The following is a 19,151-nucleotide window of genomic DNA, read 5'->3' as shown; positions in this document are numbered from 1 at the left end:
TTTACAATATTTTTAATAATATCTTTTTTAATAATTTTTAATAATATCTTTTAAAAATATGGCTTAATCCAAGACAAGTACATTGACTAGAACTCACATTGTTCTCCACTCTCCTAACATACAGATGCAACCGCAGGGCTCCAGACCAGGAAAGATGCTTAAGTCAGCTCAAGGGCATCCATTCTGAGGAGTACATGGGAGAGCAAATGACACACAACTGAGAACTAATCACTGATCCTTGCTTTTGCATTTCATTTTTAGTGATTTAGCCAATCATTAATTTAGAATGCTCTAAATTATTTCATTTTCTCTTAAGAAAATGAAACTTAAAACTTGTCCCTAACAAGAAAATGAGCAGTGACTACAACTATTGTCTATATTATTCTTACCCAAAACTTAACAGTCAGGCACTGTCTGCTTCTCTTTGGACTTCTTTTCAAATTTATTAATAGTATTTCTTGCATGAACACACAGTTTTTCAATTAAATAAGGATATACTCATTCAGCTTTATGTACATATTTATAGATTGTTTCATTTCTCCGATTAGAACAATAAAGTGAAAACGCATGAATGAACACAGAAAAAAATAAGATCCCTGTATATTCCTGATTTCTATCTATGGGATCTTTACAAGCAGAGATAACGTATTGGATTCCCTTCTCCTGAACCTCAGAGTTTCAGGCACACATTATTTATCATCTGTGATTCAAACCACCAGTCATCATCATTGGTCCAGGATTGGCACAATTTCTCTTTGTTTATTCACTCATTAATTCACCCTAATCATATGGTAAATACTGTTAAGTAAATACTCAAATTAACAAAAGAATGTTTACTATTACTTACACTGGCCTCCATACTTTTATAGAGGCAACCAAAGGCCTTGGGATCATGGAAGATGGTTAAATCATCTCAAGTATGTCCAGTCTGTGGAGTACAGAGCACACGAGTTTATAAAAAAAGATTAGGATCTTATCTACATTGATCCTTCCTTTCCACATCACTTACTCCATTTTTTTGTATCTATTAATTTTTCATTACACATACACATTTTTTCTATTAACAAAGAGAACAAACTCAACCTTGGAACTGATCCAGAATAGAACTGACTCTTAATTAGCCATGTCTACATGATCCTTAGCCAAAGAAGTAACATACTTGAACCATTTATTCCTCAGTGGGCTTCAGTGTTTTCAAAATTTATTAGTAATATATTTTGCCTCACCTCATGGTTGAATACTACTTCATTTTCTCCTTCTTCCTTCTCTAATGATTCTATCTATGATCCATTCATAATAAACCTAAATCTATAAACCTAAGAACATGCTGTTTGTGTCTTTCTGACAGTTGTCTATAAAATCCTTTCCAGATTAAAGTTTGACCACGTTATTTTGGGTGTTGGATCTCAGTGCCTCAGACACTTTTCTTCATCATCTACAACTCATATGCCACCAGTCATGACGACTGTTATGTGGTCCATGTCTACTGTTTGGGTCTCGTTCTCTTCATGGATGTCTGTATTTGTATTGATCAAATTATTAATTATTGAATTACTAATTTTCATAATAAGGAAAAAATAATTCCTTATGAAAAAGCCAAGAGTAAGATTCTACAGTTTGTCTCTACAATCACTTCCCACATGGACTGTATCTCTTTTGTTATTCAATCTTAATGTTACATGCTATCAATTAATCAACAAGTTTCATAGGTATTTATTATTGATAATAGCTAACTTTTTAATTTAAGAATTTTTAATAATACCAAACACGCCTTTAAATGAAGACTCAAACCAAGACAAGATTTTTGATCGTGACCTACCTTGGTCTCTTTCCTGACAGAGACACTATGATAATCTTCATTGTAGCCGAAGCTGAAGTCCACTCCAGTATCTGTTCTGAAGAGTACCAAGTATACAAGGTGATTAAAAACGGATCAAGACACTCTCACCATTAATCCATACTTTCTACCATTCATATACATAGTAACTTAGATATTAATTTATAGTAATATTTATTTTTCTCTTAATCAATCAGATATTAACTTTAGTCTCCTATTGATTCTGTTACAAAAATATTTTTTTTAATTTTTTTTACAAAAATATTTTTTAAATCTCTGACCACAAGTCGAAAACCAGATCCTTGCATATACATGAGAAATGTCTAAAGCAACATTTCCTACCAGATTCTTTCTGTGTTGGACCTCAGAGCTCCTGACACGTAGTATTCACTATACATGACTCATATGCGCCAGTCATCATCATTGGTCCAGATTTAACCTGTAGTCTTCATTTTTTGTTTAATACAATCATTCACAAATAATAACAAAATTAATGTGTGTAAATCAAAAGACCTAAGTAGTTTCTGGAAAATTCCTAACATATGTCTCCTAACAGACTCAGTGTTTAATATACCAATTAATCAACATCATGCTTCCTACCAACACCACCTTCATTATGAGGCTATGATTGGCCTTCCATCATTATATTTCATAGATTTTTGTTTTTTTGGCTGCATAGCATGTGGGATCATAGTTCCCTGAAAAGGGACTGAATCCACGTCCCTTGCAGCGGAAGGATGGAATTAAAACCACTAGACTGCCAGGGAAGTTCCAAGTCTTTATAGTGAATACCATTAGCTACGTCAGTAAGAAATTTAACTATTACTTACACTGGTTCCTGCACATAGATAGATGCAGCCATACATTTTTTGATCACAGGAATCATGGTAGAAACTTGAACAGCATTGAGAACCCATCCTGAGGAGTACAAAGCATAGCAGATGATAAAATAATTCAGGCCTTATGTCCATTGATCACTGCTTCCACATTTCATTTTCGTAGTCATTTAAATATATACTAATTGATGTTAATAATTCTGTCCCATGTCCTAAAAAAAGAACAACTCTTAACTCACTACTGACACAGAGCATTATCAGTGACTATATATTATCTCTGCCTATGCATGAGATAGTTAGCTAAAGAGGTCATACCCTTGATCCAATTATTTCTTAAAAAATACTCATACTTCCAAATTAAATTAATAGTATTTGTTGTCTCATCTCCCATAATTGAACAACACTTTACCCTCTTGATCTTTATTTACTCAAGTAATTGAATAGATTTGTTATTGATTTTTTTTGTAATAATAATGCCACCAAAATTCATGAACCACTAAGGTCCAAGAACTTTGTCCAGGACTAAATTCTAGGACTAGCATTCCTAGCCCGCCTCAGGATCACATCCAGCAGAGACAACAGACCAGGTCTCTTTCTGTATAGTACAACTCAGTGCCAGACACAGGCCATCCATCACCCCTGATGAATTCATACCCTACCAGCTGTCCTTTGTTGGTCCACAATTTGCCCTCTTTCTCCTCATTTATTTGCATACTTGTTGATTATTAACTTTCAATTGACTAATATTAATAAAAAAATTTACATGAAGCACAAAACCTCAAGCACAAGAGCCTCAAGCATCCTTAACATCTGTGCATACAATAATTTCCCTCAGCAATTTTCAGTCTAGGTTTGCACCTACTCATTAAGGACCATGTGTGACATATGAATTGCATAATGGGCCCCAGCAAACTTCTTAGATTATACTTAATGCATGTTTTAAACAAAACAGTGAATATTCTTAAACAAGACACCCCCACCAGGATAAGAGCTTGGCCTATTACTCACATTTGTCCCCTTGCTCCTAATACGGAATTCACTGCCATGGCAGGAGGCTTACCTTATTAGTTCAGTTCATTCTGAGTATAAGCAATGCAGATAAAACCTTGAGACATTCATCCCATTAACACCTGCTTTTCTCATGGCATTTTGTCAGTCACTTGTGTATTTATTATTTTATAGTGATTTATTTCTTTTTTTCTAAAGTAAACAAGCTACTTGAACTCAGACTCAGACTCAAAGCTGCTGCTAAGTCACTTCAGTTGTGTCTGACTCTGTGCGACCCCACAGACGGCAGCCCACCAGGCTCCCCTGTCCCTGGGATCCTCCAGGCAAGAACACTGGAGTGGGTTGCCATTTCCTTCTCCAATGCATGAAAGTGAAAAGTGAAAGTGAAGGCACTCAGTCATGTCTGACTCTTAGCGACCCCATGGACTGCAGCCCACCAGGCTCCTCCGTCCATGGGATTTTCCAGGCAAGAGTGCTGGAGTGGGCTGCCATTGCCTTCTCCACAGACTCGAAGCAAGAACAGACTAATTTGTTTCCCTGCCACTATCATTCTTCCCCAAAGTGTAACTTCCTCATCCGTTTACTGCTTAATGAGAACCTCCTTAATGAGGGTCTAAGTTATATTAATAGTAAGTCATGCCTCACCACATATTTTCATACTCGGATATGCTTCACCATTTTCATTTTATACACTGACATATTTGTTTATTCTTCCATTAAATTATTTAAGATAATAAAATCTAAATTCATGCACCACCAAAGACTGAGAATATATTCCTTGAACATTACTGAAATCTATCCCTTTCCACAGATGTAAACATAATTTTTTTGTCATGGACCTCAGTAGTTTGTAGATGTTTTGATCATAAAAAAATATTTCAAAATGCATTCCATTCCCATCATTGGTCCATGGTAGGCCTTTTTCTCATAATGTGAACGCATTGTGCGTGTCTGACTCTTTGTGACCCTATGGACTGTAACCCGCCAGGCTCCTCTGCCCATGGGATTCTCCAGGCAAGAATACTGGAGTGGGCTGCCATGCCCTCTTCCAGAGGATCTTCCTTACCCAGGGATCGAACCCACGTCTCCTGCATAGCAGAGAGATTCATTACCGCTGAGCTACTGAGGAAGCCCATGAACCCAATCAGAACTAAATATTTTTTCAGAACTAAACTACTGACTAGTATTATACTTACATCTCCAATGCGCTCTTCCTCATGATGAAAATAGCTTATATTGCTACCAACTAAGGATTGTTTAGGGAAAACCTAAAACAAAAATTTAAAGAGCTGTAAAACTGGATGACTGGTACTCAAACTGTTTTTAAAATCATCCAAAGTGATCCAATTAATCATAATCAAATTAATCATAAATTTTCATTTCTCATCATTCATACAGATCTGTCCTTGATCGATTTTGTTCATCTATGTAGTCATATACTCATTTCTTAAACATACTGGCAGTCCAGAGACCTTGGTCTTTTCAGTTCAGCTGCACCCATTTAGTGGTCTGCAAAGATAATGTTAAAAGAATGAGATATTTTCTCCATGTGCATGCATGCTCAGTTATATCTGACTCCTTGCAACCCCAATGACAGTGGTCCACCAGGCACCTCTGTCCATGGGATTTTCCAGGCAAGAATACTGGAGTGGTTGCCATTTCCTGCTCCAGGGGATCATCCCAACCCAGGGATTGCATCCGCATCTCCTGTGTCTCCTGTGGGTGGATTCTTTACCATCTGAGCCAACTGGAGAGCCCCCTCTCCATTAAATATTTAGATATTTATTAATTACTAAATTTGTTATTTCTTGAAAAATATGCTACCTGAAACTCAGCACTGACACACAGCAAGACCACTAATTATTATGACATATATTTGACTTTATCAGTGATGCTCTAGAAACAGTTTCCTGATAGGCAGCATTAGCAGAACTTGGGAAAAATATTAGGAAGACAGATAAGTGGAAACCACAGTAACTGTGCTGAGTCAGAAATGCTGACTCTGGGACCAGCAACCTGTCATCTAACCAACCCTTTGGGTGATTCTGATCAAGTGTGAGAACCCTGCTGTACATTTACCGAACCAGAGAGGAAATACCTTTGATCTACTGGTTTCTTAACATAATGCTGCACTTCAGAACTAGATGAACAAAAATTTCTATCTAACCATCTACCTGTTGATTCCTTAATTTATTCCTATAGACTACTGTAACAAGTCCCCCGTATCTATCTAAACCCCAGAATTAGATTCTTGAAAATTACAGAAATCTAACTAAAGACTTATTCCCACGGATAATAATATCAAATCTCCTTTTGAAATGAACTTCAATGATGCAGAAATGAATTAATCACAAGACACATTCAGAATGCATTCCATTCACATCATGGGTTCCTGCTTGACTCTTTCTCATTTAAATTCTACCTTCTTTAAAGATGTAAAAAAGAACCATCACAGACTCACTATCCACTCCACATTCAAGCACTGCAAATATCTTACATTTTCCTGCAGGTTGCTTCACTAAATTAATAGCTTAGATCTTCTTGACAGAGGAATGTTTGTAAACTGTGGTGCAAACCTAATCTGGAATAATAAGTAGCTGTGAAGGAGAATGTAAAAGCCTCAAACTTTTAGAAAATTATACTGAATTCAATAACTTCATAAAACTTGCCACACTGCATATCTTCAGCATATATCCATATTTGGTCTTCCTTAACTTTATTAGTTGATAGCTAGTAATTAGTAATTTTAATTTTCATCTGTCCATTCTTTAATTCATGAAGTAATTTCACAAACTATTCATGTTTTTAAATAAAATGAAAAATGCCAATAGTGTGGGTGCATGCCAAGTCACTTCATTTGTGTCCAACTCTTTGTAGCTCTTTGCAACCCTATGGATCATCCCCCACCAGATGACTCTGTCCGGGGATTCTCCTGGCAAGAGTACTGGAGTGCCCTCCTCCAGGAGATCTTCCTGAGCAAGGGATCAAAACGGTGTCTCTATGTCTCCTGTATTGGCAGATGAGTTGGGCATTCCTCTTTATCTACTTACTTCTATTTTATTCTACCATCACTCCATTAGTAATAATAAATCTTACTCGAGGATGTCAAAATAAGAATGTGATTCTTGATATATTTCTAAATCCATATACCAGATCATTTCCAAAAGAGAGATTCAACTAATTATCTTTTGTGTTGGGAGTAACAGACACATAGTATTCATTGCCTAGTATTCATTTGCCACCAGCTGACATCACGGGTCTATGTTTGAGTCTCTTTTCCTTCATTCATTTCTACTTCTGATCAACTAAATTAAATTAATTCATTGATAATGATATAATGCATACATGATTCCACAATCCCAGAACAAGATATTTGAATATCCTAAACATACTATATAGAATCCTATCTCATGTAGACTTTATCTCTTTGATCAATGAACTTCAATTTTTGTTAAACAACATAATATTTCATTATCAATTAATTTATATAATGTTTCAAATGATTTTTATATTTGGACATAGTCCGTTTTCATTATATTTATTATTTTTTAATATTACTGTGAAATCCTTAAACAAATAAACAAAGACAAGAACTTTAACATTTACTAACCTTTGTTACCCTCCTGAGAGAGGCAACATGATGATCTTAATCAGAGCAGAAGCTTAGATCAGCTTGTAGGATCCATTCTGGATAGTACCAAGCAGAGAAGATGATAAAAAATGGAGACATTCTCTCCATGTATTCACTTTTTCCATCAAAGAGTCATTTATGTATTTACTGATTAATGGTAATATTTATTTATTTTTCACTTAACAGATGAAGCATCAAAGTTGTACCAGATTCAGAGTAGAAACTATTACTTATTGTCTGCATCATCCTTGGATAAAGATATAATACACTTGATCCATCTAATATTGGCTTCAATTTATATTAGTATTCTTTTCATGACTATACATTTTAAGAATGAACAATATTTCAGCCTCTTCATCTTTACTTAAACATTTGTTTATTTATTCTGCCATTTATTCTTTTAGAGTAAGAGTTGGTAAAAATTCATGAACACAAAGACCAAGAACAATATCTTTATATTGAAAATATTCCTGACATCTGTCAATAGAATCAGTAGAATCAATAGAGGGATTGGGCTAGATTTCTTCCTGTTGGACCTCAGAGTTTCAGACACGTGAGTACTCATCGTATGTGTGACTCATACTCCACTAGTCTTCATCATTGGTCCAAGTAAGGAACTCATCCTTCATTCTCATATCTATTTACTGATCAACTCATCAGTTCACTAATAATAGTAAAATAAATATCTGTGAATCACAAATACTCAAGGAAAAGATACTTAATATCTGTCTATATACTCATTTGCCACATGGAATATACTTCCTTCATTGATCATCTTCATTGATATCAACACCAATTAAGCAACAGAACATCTCCTGTCACTTCTGTATTCATCTATAAACCATGGCTACTCTTCTTTGAATACATTTAATGCTATTTTTATTATCACAATGAATAAACAAACACCCAATCCAAGAGAAGAATTTGACAACTACTTACATGACCCACATGTATTTATACACAGGAAAACCAGCAGAGGCCCTGATCCCAGTCAAATGCTTAATAAATTCAGGTGCATCCATTCTGAGGAATACAAATCAGAGCAGATGATAACAAAATTGAAGGACACTATACTAATTTTAGTTTTTACATAGTTGCTTAGGAATATAGTACATTGGGATCATATTTATTAACTTATTCTTAACAAACAAAACAAGGTCAAGCTTGACAAAGACCAAGAATAAGAACAATTACTGTCATTTACTGTCTGCATCGTTCTTAGCCACAGAGGTCAAGGACCTGAACTTAATGAACTTCAGTATTATCAATCAATATTAAGAGTTTTCATTGACTCACCACATATATTAAGAGTGAATATACTCCAACATCTTCAATGTAATTTATTTACACTTGTACATTGATTTTTTCTTTGGGCAATTTTTCATAGTAAGATGAAAAATTGATAAACTCAAGCCAAGAAAATTATTCTTTTGTTTTCCTAATATTTGTCTGTAATAGTATGCCAAATAGAAGCAACAGATTATATTTCGTTTTTATTGGACCTCAGGCTTCCCTTGTGACTAAGCTGGTAAAGAATCTGCCTGCAATATGGGAGACCTGGGTTCAATCCCTGGGTTGGGAAGATCCCGTAGAGAAGGGAAAGGCTACCCACACCAGTATCCTGGCCTGGAGAATTCTATGGACTGTACATTTCATGGGGTTGCAAAAAGTTGGACACAACTGAGTGACTTTCATTTTCACTTTTTTTGGACCTCAGAGTTTCAGGCACATATAGTATTCACCATCCATGACTCATACGCCATCAGTCATCATCACTGGTCCATGTATAGGCCTCTATTTCCTCATTCTTATCGGCATAAGTCTGTTGACTGATTCATTAATTAACCAATATTAATTACATTTTACACTTTTATAATACAGTGAATACATGAGAAAAAAGTTCTCAAAGACATAAATTTTAATTACTGTATTACTCACATCAGTCTATAGAGTCCAAGTCCACAGAAGATACTGAAACCCACTGGTGTGCGTCCATTCTGAGGAGTACAGAGCAAACAAACAAACAAAAAAAAACAACTAAGACTTTCTCTGAATTGGTCTTTGTTTTCTTCAGTTATGAGTACTATTTTTCATAATTTATGCTTATATATAAGCTTATATATAAAGATAATAATGTGATCCTTAGAAACACGATTCTAACATCTTTCCGTAAGATCACTGCAAACAGAGGCAGCAGACTTTGACTGGACCTCAGAGTTTCAGACACGAAGTGGTCATCGTCCGTGACTCATACTCCACCAACAGTCATCACTGGTCCAGACCTGAGCCCGTTTCTTCATTCTCATGCACATTTTTCATGATCGGTGCTTTGAATTACATTTTACAAAACCTCATGAAATACAAGAACTTGAACCTTTACTCACATTCTTCTCTAGGCTCTCAATACACAAAGGGAACCATGGAAAACGCATATATCCGCTTGAGTGGACTGATTCTGGGAGGCACAAGGAAAAATAAACAATGAAAAATCGAAATCTTTCTTTTCTCCCTCAGTCTTTGTTTTCATCATTTTTTTATTTACTCAGGTAACTATTAACTCTTCTAAACATATGTACATATGATCTATATATAAATTTATAATATTACAAAGTTGACATTCTCTACTTGAGACAGACCCAGGCTTATCAAACTGGGTCCTACTTATCAATGTCATTGTCTGCACGATCCTTAGAAAAGGGGGTGACATCACTGGTCCATTTACTTCTCAACAAGCATCAGTTTTCTCAGTTTATATTATTTCTCGCCTCACCACATACATTCATGGGTGGACAAGGCATCAGTATCACCATTATTTTTTTCCATGTCATTTATTAGTTCTGTTATGGATTCATTTATATTAATATAGAAACCTATGAATTGAAAATTATAAGAAGAATATAATTATATATTCCTAACATCAATCCATAGGCTCATTGATGAGAAAGGAAACAGATGAGATTTTTGTGTGTTGGCCTGCAGACTTCCAAACGTGTGGCATGTGAGTGACTCTTATGCCACACTGACCTGAAGTTAGGCGTCTTTCTCTCATTTTCCTCTACATTCCTTATACATTAATTCATCAATATACTAATTGAAATTAAGTAAATATACACGAACCACAGAAACACAAGCGCAAGAGCCTTCAGTATCATTCTTCTTTAGAATCATTGCCTAATTGAATATAGCTCTTCCATTAGTCACTATTGTAAAAATAGATTAAACACCATCCTGTTTCATACATTTCCAGTTTAATTGCTGGACCGTAGTTGGTCTCTTTTCTTATACTTAATACATTTTAAATTATTACATGGAAACCCTCAACACATCACCCAAACCAAGCACAAGCTTTGATTACTACTCACAGTGGGCTTAACGCTCCTACAGTGAGGCCACCATGAACTTCGAGGTTCAGCATTCTGTTTCTGAGAAGAACAAAGCAAAACACATAACAAAATCAAGACACTAAATCCATTATTGTGTGCACTCTGCCTTACATTTAGTCTATCAATTACTAATATACTAATTTGGAATGATACTTACAAATTTCCTTTTTTAAAAAATGAGTAATATTGAACTGGCTATGGACCCAGAATAAGAACATCTATATTAACATGAGCCAAAGAAGTTAAGGCACTCAAACCACTTATTTTGCTTAATGGAATTCAGTATTCTCAATATATTTTAGTGGTTTTTATTGCCTTACCACATATCTTCATGCTATTAATCTTCACTTTTTAATATTTATACATTGTTTCTTAATTAATTGATCCACTTATAAGAAGAATCAAAATCCATGAAAATAATCTAAGAGAACAGTCCATTTAGATTCCTAAAATCAGCCTATAGGATCATTTCAAAAAGAGGCAATAGACTCTACGTCTTTTCCGTAGACCTCAGATTCCAGAATGAAGTTGTCATTGTCCATGACTCATACTCCACCAACGGTCATCATTGATCCACATTTCAGCCTCTTTTTATTCACTCTCCTGTACGCTAATTCCTTATTCCTAAATAATAGTTTCTAAAACTCTACAATTCATACAAAGCCAAAGAATAGGAAACTTGAGTATTCTACGTCTGTCCTTAGAATCATTTACCACATGATCTGTTTCATTAATTACTCTTACTCTACCCTAAATTTTAACTTAAAAAAAGGCTTGGGAATAATCTCATATTTATCATTGGCCAATAAATATGCTTTTTAAAAACCTATCAAAAGAAGACAAAAACTTCACTACTCACATGGGCCTCTACACACCAAAGGCATGGAGACAACCAGAGAGCACGTCCGTGAAAGAGCTTTTCAACCAGCTCCACTGGTCCATTCTGAGAGATACGAAGCAGAGTAGATGAGTCAATAAAAAAGAGACCTTCTCTGAACTGATTTTCCTTTCCATATTTTATTTATTTAAATCACTTTGATAGTCATTAATTTTTCATACTTGAATTTTTTTAACAAAAGGAATAACCTCAAATTTAAGATTGACATAGAAAATAAAACTGACTCTAATGATCAGAAAATAAAAACTGACTCTGTGATCTTTGATTAGTTGATACCTAAGAGGCATCAGTGTTTTCAGTTTCTATTAATAATAATTCTTGCCTCACCACATATCTTCACAGTTAGATAACACTTCACTCTCTTTTTATTTATCTATTCCTTTATTACTTCTTTAATACTCCTTCATCTATTTATTTACACTTCTTTAATAGTTACATTATTGATCCACTAACAATAATAAATTTAATCAAAGAACCCAGGGTAAGACTATGATCTCTATATATTTCTAGTATCTGTCTCTACAAGATCATTTCCAACAAAGGGATTTGATTAATCATGTTTTGTGTTAGACCTCAAAGTTCCAGACACACATATTATTCACCATCTACAATTCATGAGGCATCAATTATCTTCATTGCTTCATGTTGACTTTCTTTTTTTTCATTCATTTCTACATTTGTATAAAACCAATCATTAATTAATTAGTAATAATAAAATGAAAAAAAAGTCACACCATCCAAGAATAAGATCCCTGAATATCTCCAATATCTATCTATAGAAATATTTCACACATGAACCGATGCTCTTTCCTTAACCAATGTCAATGGGGCACAATACTAATTTAAAAATATGTTTCACAGCATATTTATCATTGGCCATAACTTCTTTATTTAATACTTCAAATAATTCAAGGAATACATTTAAACACGTGACCCAATCTAAGGTGACAAACGTGACCATCATTCAGCTTTTTCTCTTTCTGATCCAGAGGCAATAGGACAATGCTGATCACAGCAAAAGCTGAAATCAGCTGGAGCGTCATTTCCGCATAGTACCAAGCAGACTCCGGCGATATAAATTTGAGATATTCTATCCACTGAGCCCTACTTTCCACAGTTCATACATAGTCACTTAGGTATTTATTAATTTATAAAAAAAATGCATAATATACTTGATTCATCATTCATTTTAATTCATATTGATGTCATTTCTCTTTACTACACATTTAAGTAGAGAACAATACTTAACCCATTTGTAGTCATTCATTCATTTTTATTCATTTATGTACTTTTTGATTCTATCAGTAATATTGTTATAATAATTTTAAGAAAAAAATTTAATTTAAAAAATTAAAATTAATTAAAAATTAAAATTTTAAATTTAATTTTTTTTAAAAAAATTATTATAACAATATTACTGACAGAATCAAAAAGTATATAAATGAATAAAAATGAATGTTTGTTTGTTAAGGGAAACACAATTAAGTATTACTATATATTAATTTATAGTAATATTATATACTATAGTACTATATACTATAGTATATAGTAATATTTAATTGTGTTTCCCTTAACAAAACAAACATCCAACTTGCAACAGACTCGGATCGATAATGGGCTACTACATATCAATGTCTATATCATCTTTACTCAAAAATGCATAATGTACTTGATTCATCAGTTATTCATTTTAAGTCATATTAATGTCATTTCTCTTTAATACACATTTAAGTAGAGAACAATACTTAACCCATTTTTAGTCATTCATTCATTTTTATTCATTTATATACTTTTTGATTCAGTCAGTAATATTGTTATAATAATTTTTTTAAAAACTTCATGACCCACGAAGAATAAAACAAGGTCCCTACATATTCCTGACATCTGCCTGTAGGGATACTCCCAACTAAGGAAATTAACTAGATTTCTTTCGCTGGACCTCAGAGTTTCAGACACACAGTATTCATTGTATCCAACTCATATGCCATCAGTCATCATCATTGGTCCAACCTTCAGACCCTTTTTCTTCATTCTGATCTACCTTTGTTTCCTGATCACTTTACTAATTCATTAGTAACAATAAAATAAGTATCTATGAATCGAAAAACTGAAGGGCAACTCCTTCAATATGACTAACTTGTGCGTGAAGAATATTTTGGCTCATGGAATATATTTATTTCAATAATCAACTTCATTGCAGCAACTATTGACTAATCAACTTTATTCTCATCTGTATAAGTTCATTAGTTACCTCATTATTACTAATGCTAATTATATTTCAAACTTTTCATAATACAGTGAATACAGAGAGAGAAAAAAGCTTTCAAAGACACAAATTTGCTTACTGCATTACTCACCTTGGTCTACAGAGCGTATGACCGTGGGAGATGCCGAAATCTGCTAATAGGCATCCATTCTGAGGAGTAAAAAGCAGAGGAGGTGATAGAAAAAAATTGAGACTATCTGTATATTGGTTCTTATTTTCTTCATTTCATTTACTCAGTCACAAAGGTATTTACATTTTCCATGGTTTACATATCTGTGAGCATAAATAGAAATATAATGATACGATCCTTAGACAAAGAGCTAATTCCTTTGGTCTATATATTTCTTTATGTGCATCAGTTTCTCTAATTTAGATTAATATTATTTCTGGCCCCACGAAATACACTATGGTTGATAAGGCTTCATTCTTGTTTTTAGTTATATTTTGTTTATTGGTTCTATCATTGATCAATTTATATTAATAATATAGAAATTCATGAATCCAAAATTAGAATAACAATATTGTTGTTTACTCCTATCACTGATCCATAGAATAATTTGCAACAGAGGAGATAGATTTTGTTTTCTGTTGAACATAAAGTATTTACCACGGTATTTACCATATATAATTCACACGCCATCAGACATCATCATTGATCCAGGTTTGGACCTCTTTTCCTTCCTCCCATCTACTTCTGTTTAGTGATTAGTTCATTAATTTACTAATCATAATTAAATAAATATCTGAGTCACAAAAGCTCAGGGATAAGAGCCTTCAGTAGCTTCCTCATTTTTCTTTACAATCACTGCTTAATTGAGTATACTTCTTTCATTAATCACCCTCATTATTCTAAAGCTAGATTAATCAACCCAGTGTTTCATACATTTCCAATTTAATCACTGGACCATGGTTAGTATTTTTTTATCCTGAATATATTTTTCAATATTTCAAAGAATAAACTAAACAAACCACCCAAAGTAAAATCAGAACACTCTTATGTTGGTTTCTAAGTACAGGCAAATTTAGAGACTACTCTGACCAAGGCGTATGCTTAAATCAGTCAGAATGTGTCCATTCCAAAACATGATTGAGATGCTTTCTCTATTAATCTTTGGATCTACATTTCATTATTCAGTGATTATGCTATATATTACCAAGGTTAATATATAACTCTTTGCTAGAAAATAAACCACACTGAACACTCTACTAATGCAGAATAAATACTGGCCATTATTTATATTATCTATAACATCTAGCTGGAGGAAATGTGCTTGAAGCATTTATTTTTTAACTAACTTACTGTTTGTTTCTTATTTCTAGCCTTACACGCTCAATCGCTCAGTTGTGTCCGATTCTTTGTGACCCCATGAACTTTAGCCCACCAGGCTTCTCTGTCCATGGAATTTTCCAGGCAAGAATACTGGAGCGGGTTGCCATTTCCTGAGTGGGTTGTCATTTGCTACTGCAGGGGATCTTCCCGAACCAGGAATCAAACTCACATCTCTTGTGTCTCCTGCATTGGTAGGCAGATTCTGTTTGACTACACCACCCAGGGAGGCCTTCTAGCCTTACATTTATAATAAAGCAGTTGTTATAAAATACATATCTATGCTGGAAAACAAAACCTTCAAGTATCTCTAACATCTTTCCATAGACTCATTTGGTTTTTTTCTGAATTTACATTTTGCTGATTATGTACACGGTTGCAAATATTGATAAATCAACATAATGGTTCATGTCAATTCCAAATGTATTAGGAGGCTATGGTTGGCCTTTTAAAATTATATTGTTATTTTTTAATATTATAGTTAACATCCTAAACAAATCACCACAAGAAATAAGATTATAACTTTGACTCTTACCTAGAGCTCCTGACCAGGAAAGATCTTTAAATTAGCTTGGCACACCCACCCTGAGTACAAAGCAGAGAAAATGAAAAGAACTAAGATATCATGTTCATTAATCCATGCATTTCATCTTTCATTACACCAGTAGCTTAGGTATTTATTTATTAGGGTTAATATTTACTGACGTTTCCCTGAAGAAAGTGAACATCAAGCTTAACACTGAGCCAGAATAGGAAGAGTAATTATTACATGTACTTTCTATAGCATCATTAGCCAAAGACATGACTTTCTGAACTGAACTAGTCTTTTTAACATTTATTTACAGATTCTCTTACTTCCTGGGACATTACTAGAGTTGGACAATGCTTCAAACTCTTTATTTATTGATATACAGTTGACCCTTGAACAACACAAGTTTAAATTCTCTGGGTCCATTTATACACAAATTTTTTTCAATAAATACAGTACTTATGTTTTTCTTTTAGGGATCTTGAAATTGACTAAGTGTGGGAAAACTTTGTGTTTGATTAGAGATCACAATATGTGATATGAAAAGAATCAGGGTTTGATTTTATCTAAACTATTTCAGACCCCTGTCCTTGAGTGAGCATTTAACAGTTCCTTTGATTTTCAAGCACAGATAGCCTTATGTGACAAAACTATGTCTTTATAGAGGGAGGCTTAAATCAACTGTGATTCAAATTAAAATTGATAATACATTGTACATTAATTAATTGAGTAATTAACTGTGAAAATAAATAAAATGGTCTTCCTTTTTTCTTCTTAATTGACCACAGATGTACTGAATTGGCCTACATAAGACCTCCATTCATTTAATTTGTACTTGTAGCCATTTATCCCTTTCAATAATAGAGTTAACACCCATGACAAACCACCAAACCAGAAGCAATTACTTTGGCTGTTACTTACATAAGTTTCTACAGTCCTTAATTGAATCATTGAGCATCCATTCTGTAGAGTACAAAGCAAATATTAAAATAGACAGATAAGACAGGCAGGTAGAAAAATACGGCAACCTAGATTCAGGTTTTTTTAGTTAAACTCAAGTCAACTAAACAAGTGATGAGGCATAAACGCTAGTACTTATTGTTTATTAAAACTCTGAATGACATAATGATTGATTGAACCAAGTATTAAATTTAATGAATATAATGAGCACCTCTGAAACTAACATGAGACAGAAGAATAAGCGCTGTGACTATTACGCGGCTGTGTGCATGCACTCTATCCGGTCGGGTGAGAGCTATAGCTGTTCAGTTGCTAAATCGTGTCACAGCCCCATGGACTGTAGCCCACCAGGCTCCTCTGCCCATGGAATTCTCCAGACAAGAATACTGGAGTGGGTTGCCATTTCCTTTTCCAGGTGATCTTCCCGATGCAGGGATTGAACCCAGCTCTCCTGCATTGCAGGCATATTCTTTACAGTCTAACCAACGGGGGAAGCCCATGAGCTGTAACACCTTTCCAAATGAAACTTGTGTGGAAAGAACTCAGGTAATCTCAATCTTAGATTCAAGCACATTCTCAGCGATTGTCCATGCCTCTTGCACCTTCATAAATGTATTCATGTATATAACTACACATGGAGCCATTTTATCTTACATTTCTTAAAGAAACTACACCAACAACCAGGAAGAGAAATACTCTCTAAATATAACAACCATTCCAAAACTTAAGAGCCTAGCTCCAGTTCCTTTATCTAGATAGCAATTGTTAGAAGTGGATTAATCACTCTCCTTGTTTCATAACAAATGGTCCAAGTAACTGATTAAAATATTAACTTATTACTTGATACATTTATAACAGTAACATTAATATTTGTGACACAAAAGAATCAGGACAGTATTAATGCCTGTCCATATGCTCATCAGGCACAGGAAAAAGATTAGATAATTTTTTTAATTAAAAAGTAACAAAGATCATTCGATTAATCATAACTGGTCATGTGACATATTCTTAACATAGATCCCTGTATAAAGCCTTCTCTCTATTAGGTAGATAGTTAATCAATAATTAAGTAAAAGCTTTGCCCTTCTCTTAATAAAACAAAAACTAACAAACCAGCCCAGAAATAGAGCATGAGCTCTTTACATCCACTTATGGAAATGTTCTTTACCCAAAGTGGTAAGCTTTAGTCAATTTATTTTACTGGAACCCAGTGCTTAAGAAATGTATTAATAATGATTTTTATATTACATATATTATATTATACTCTGTCATATTTGAACCAGGAATAAACCATTTTGTCCTTATTCATTTATACTTTCTTGATTTATTCATGCATTGATTTACTGAAAATACAATACTAAGAAGCCCAAACACAAGAACAAACTCTTGAATATTTTTAAATCCTTGAGCAAGCTCATTTCCTATAGAGATAACAAAGAGAAATGAATCTTTTTACAATGGACCTCAGAGTTACAGGGTTTAATCAAAGTCCTTGACTTCAGACACCCCAGGGTACTCATCATCGATCCAGGCTAAATAATCTTTTACTTCATTTATACCTTTATTTATTGATCCATTCACTGATCCACCAACAGAAATAACATCAATGGCCGTGAATAGAAAAAAATGCCAAGAACAAGATCCTTAGAAATGACCAAGATCTGTATGCAGGCTCTTTTCGCATAAACTAGATCTTTCTCAACAGATGCAACCTCTTTTCTAGTGGCTTTCATTGAGGTATGTATGGATCAGTGAACACCCCTGCTTCATATGCATCTTACTCCAGCTCTCGTGCACTTTCCTAATCTAAATAATTCAATTAAGTCTAATGAAAAATTCACTCCAAAATCTTATGACAACATCTTTTGACTAGTACTATTATATTTGAGTCATTAGGATCCTTACCCACTAAGGAACCGCCAAGATCTTCCTCAGAGAAGACTGATTGAAGCACCCAGCCTTCATTCTGTAGGGTCGAACGCCAATGTTCAAAAGAAGGAACAGTCCAGATGTAGACAGATTGAAAGGATATTAGCTGTGTGACACTAGGTTAATCATGAAGTCCACTCAAGTCTCATTTTCATCTTTGACCCATGAGGGGCACTCATTCTTACTACTTGGTTTAACTAATACTTTCAGATACTCCAATGAGCACAGTTGAGTTCATCGCTCAAAAAGAAAAATTGCTACTACTGCTCATACCTGTCTATTGACCCCTACCCACATAAGTAAAAGCCTAGATGATCCTTTTAATGGACTCAATTTGCAGAGAAATGGGTGAATTTAGAATTTATCATTCATGGCATATTCTCACCAAAGTCTATGCTTGGCCCTACTCACACATTAATTCAACTGTTCACTGTTCTATTTATTCTGGCATGGAATTATTCATGGAATATGTGATCATATGTTCAAATATGCAAACACACAAAGAAAATGACAGAAATCCAGAATGGAAACAACCCAAAATAGAACT

At 34.1% G+C, this 19,151-nt stretch overlaps 1 long non-coding RNA gene, 10 other non-coding genes and 1 pseudogene across 15 annotated transcripts in view; all 12 read right to left on the bottom strand.

The window, feature by feature from the left end:
• Positions 1-663: 663 nt before the first annotated feature.
• Positions 664-736, bottom strand: LOC138423995 (small nucleolar RNA SNORD113/SNORD114 family). The gene has a single exon (XR_011250571.1). It is a non-coding gene; the product is annotated as a small nucleolar RNA SNORD113/SNORD114 family (small nucleolar RNA).
• A 663-nt stretch (positions 737-1,399) lies between these two features.
• On the bottom strand, positions 1,400-1,480 carry LOC138424016 (small nucleolar RNA SNORD113/SNORD114 family; annotated as a pseudogene).
• Positions 1,481-2,194: 714 nt separating this feature from the next.
• On the bottom strand, positions 2,195-2,268 carry LOC138423992 (small nucleolar RNA SNORD113/SNORD114 family). Its single transcript, XR_011250567.1, has one exon. It is a non-coding gene; the product is annotated as a small nucleolar RNA SNORD113/SNORD114 family (small nucleolar RNA).
• Positions 2,269-6,979: 4,711 nt separating this feature from the next.
• The window catches only part of LOC138423653 (uncharacterized), a 77,638-nt gene continuing 65,466 nt past the window's right edge, over positions 6,980-19,151 (bottom strand). For 2 of the 5 annotated variants that reach the window (XR_011250359.1, XR_011250360.1), the window contains exons 11-19: positions 16,637-16,678; positions 15,722-15,771; positions 13,951-14,009; positions 11,555-11,638; positions 10,675-10,734; positions 9,697-9,767; positions 9,251-9,309; positions 8,252-8,335; positions 6,980-7,368 (exon numbers count right to left, since the gene is read on the bottom strand). This is a non-coding gene — a long non-coding RNA (uncharacterized lncRNA). Of the gene's footprint in view, positions 7,369-8,251; positions 8,336-9,250; positions 9,310-9,696; positions 9,768-10,674; positions 10,735-11,554; positions 11,639-13,950; positions 14,010-15,159; positions 15,373-15,721; positions 15,772-16,636; positions 16,679-18,580; positions 18,642-19,151 lie in introns of all 5 variants that reach the window. The other 3 variants (XR_011250361.1, XR_011250358.1, XR_011250362.1) reach the window with 3 other exon arrangements.
• On the bottom strand, positions 7,843-7,920 carry LOC138423991 (small nucleolar RNA SNORD113/SNORD114 family). The gene has a single exon (XR_011250566.1). It is a non-coding gene; the product is annotated as a small nucleolar RNA SNORD113/SNORD114 family (small nucleolar RNA).
• On the bottom strand, positions 9,019-9,095 carry LOC138423985 (small nucleolar RNA SNORD113/SNORD114 family). Its single transcript, XR_011250560.1, has one exon. It is a non-coding gene; the product is annotated as a small nucleolar RNA SNORD113/SNORD114 family (small nucleolar RNA).
• Positions 9,517-9,591, bottom strand: LOC138423986 (small nucleolar RNA SNORD113/SNORD114 family). Its single transcript, XR_011250561.1, has one exon. It is a non-coding gene; the product is annotated as a small nucleolar RNA SNORD113/SNORD114 family (small nucleolar RNA).
• Positions 11,199-11,271, bottom strand: LOC138423996 (small nucleolar RNA SNORD113/SNORD114 family). The gene has a single exon (XR_011250572.1). It is a non-coding gene; the product is annotated as a small nucleolar RNA SNORD113/SNORD114 family (small nucleolar RNA).
• Positions 12,160-12,236, bottom strand: LOC138424010 (small nucleolar RNA SNORD113/SNORD114 family). The gene has a single exon (XR_011250586.1). It is a non-coding gene; the product is annotated as a small nucleolar RNA SNORD113/SNORD114 family (small nucleolar RNA).
• Positions 13,527-13,601, bottom strand: LOC138423988 (small nucleolar RNA SNORD113/SNORD114 family). Its single transcript, XR_011250563.1, has one exon. It is a non-coding gene; the product is annotated as a small nucleolar RNA SNORD113/SNORD114 family (small nucleolar RNA).
• LOC138424020 (small nucleolar RNA SNORD113/SNORD114 family) lies at positions 14,448-14,519 on the bottom strand. The gene has a single exon (XR_011250595.1). It is a non-coding gene; the product is annotated as a small nucleolar RNA SNORD113/SNORD114 family (small nucleolar RNA).
• On the bottom strand, positions 18,133-18,205 carry LOC138424003 (small nucleolar RNA SNORD113/SNORD114 family). Its single transcript, XR_011250578.1, has one exon. It is a non-coding gene; the product is annotated as a small nucleolar RNA SNORD113/SNORD114 family (small nucleolar RNA).

The sequence above is a fragment of the Ovis canadensis genome, chromosome 18 (assembly GCF_042477335.2).
Source record: "Ovis canadensis isolate MfBH-ARS-UI-01 breed Bighorn chromosome 18, ARS-UI_OviCan_v2, whole genome shotgun sequence".
NCBI lineage: Eukaryota > Metazoa > Chordata > Mammalia > Artiodactyla > Bovidae > Ovis > Ovis canadensis.
The sequence above is the reverse complement of the archived record's forward strand: the minus strand, read 5'-3'. Positions and strand labels throughout refer to the sequence as shown.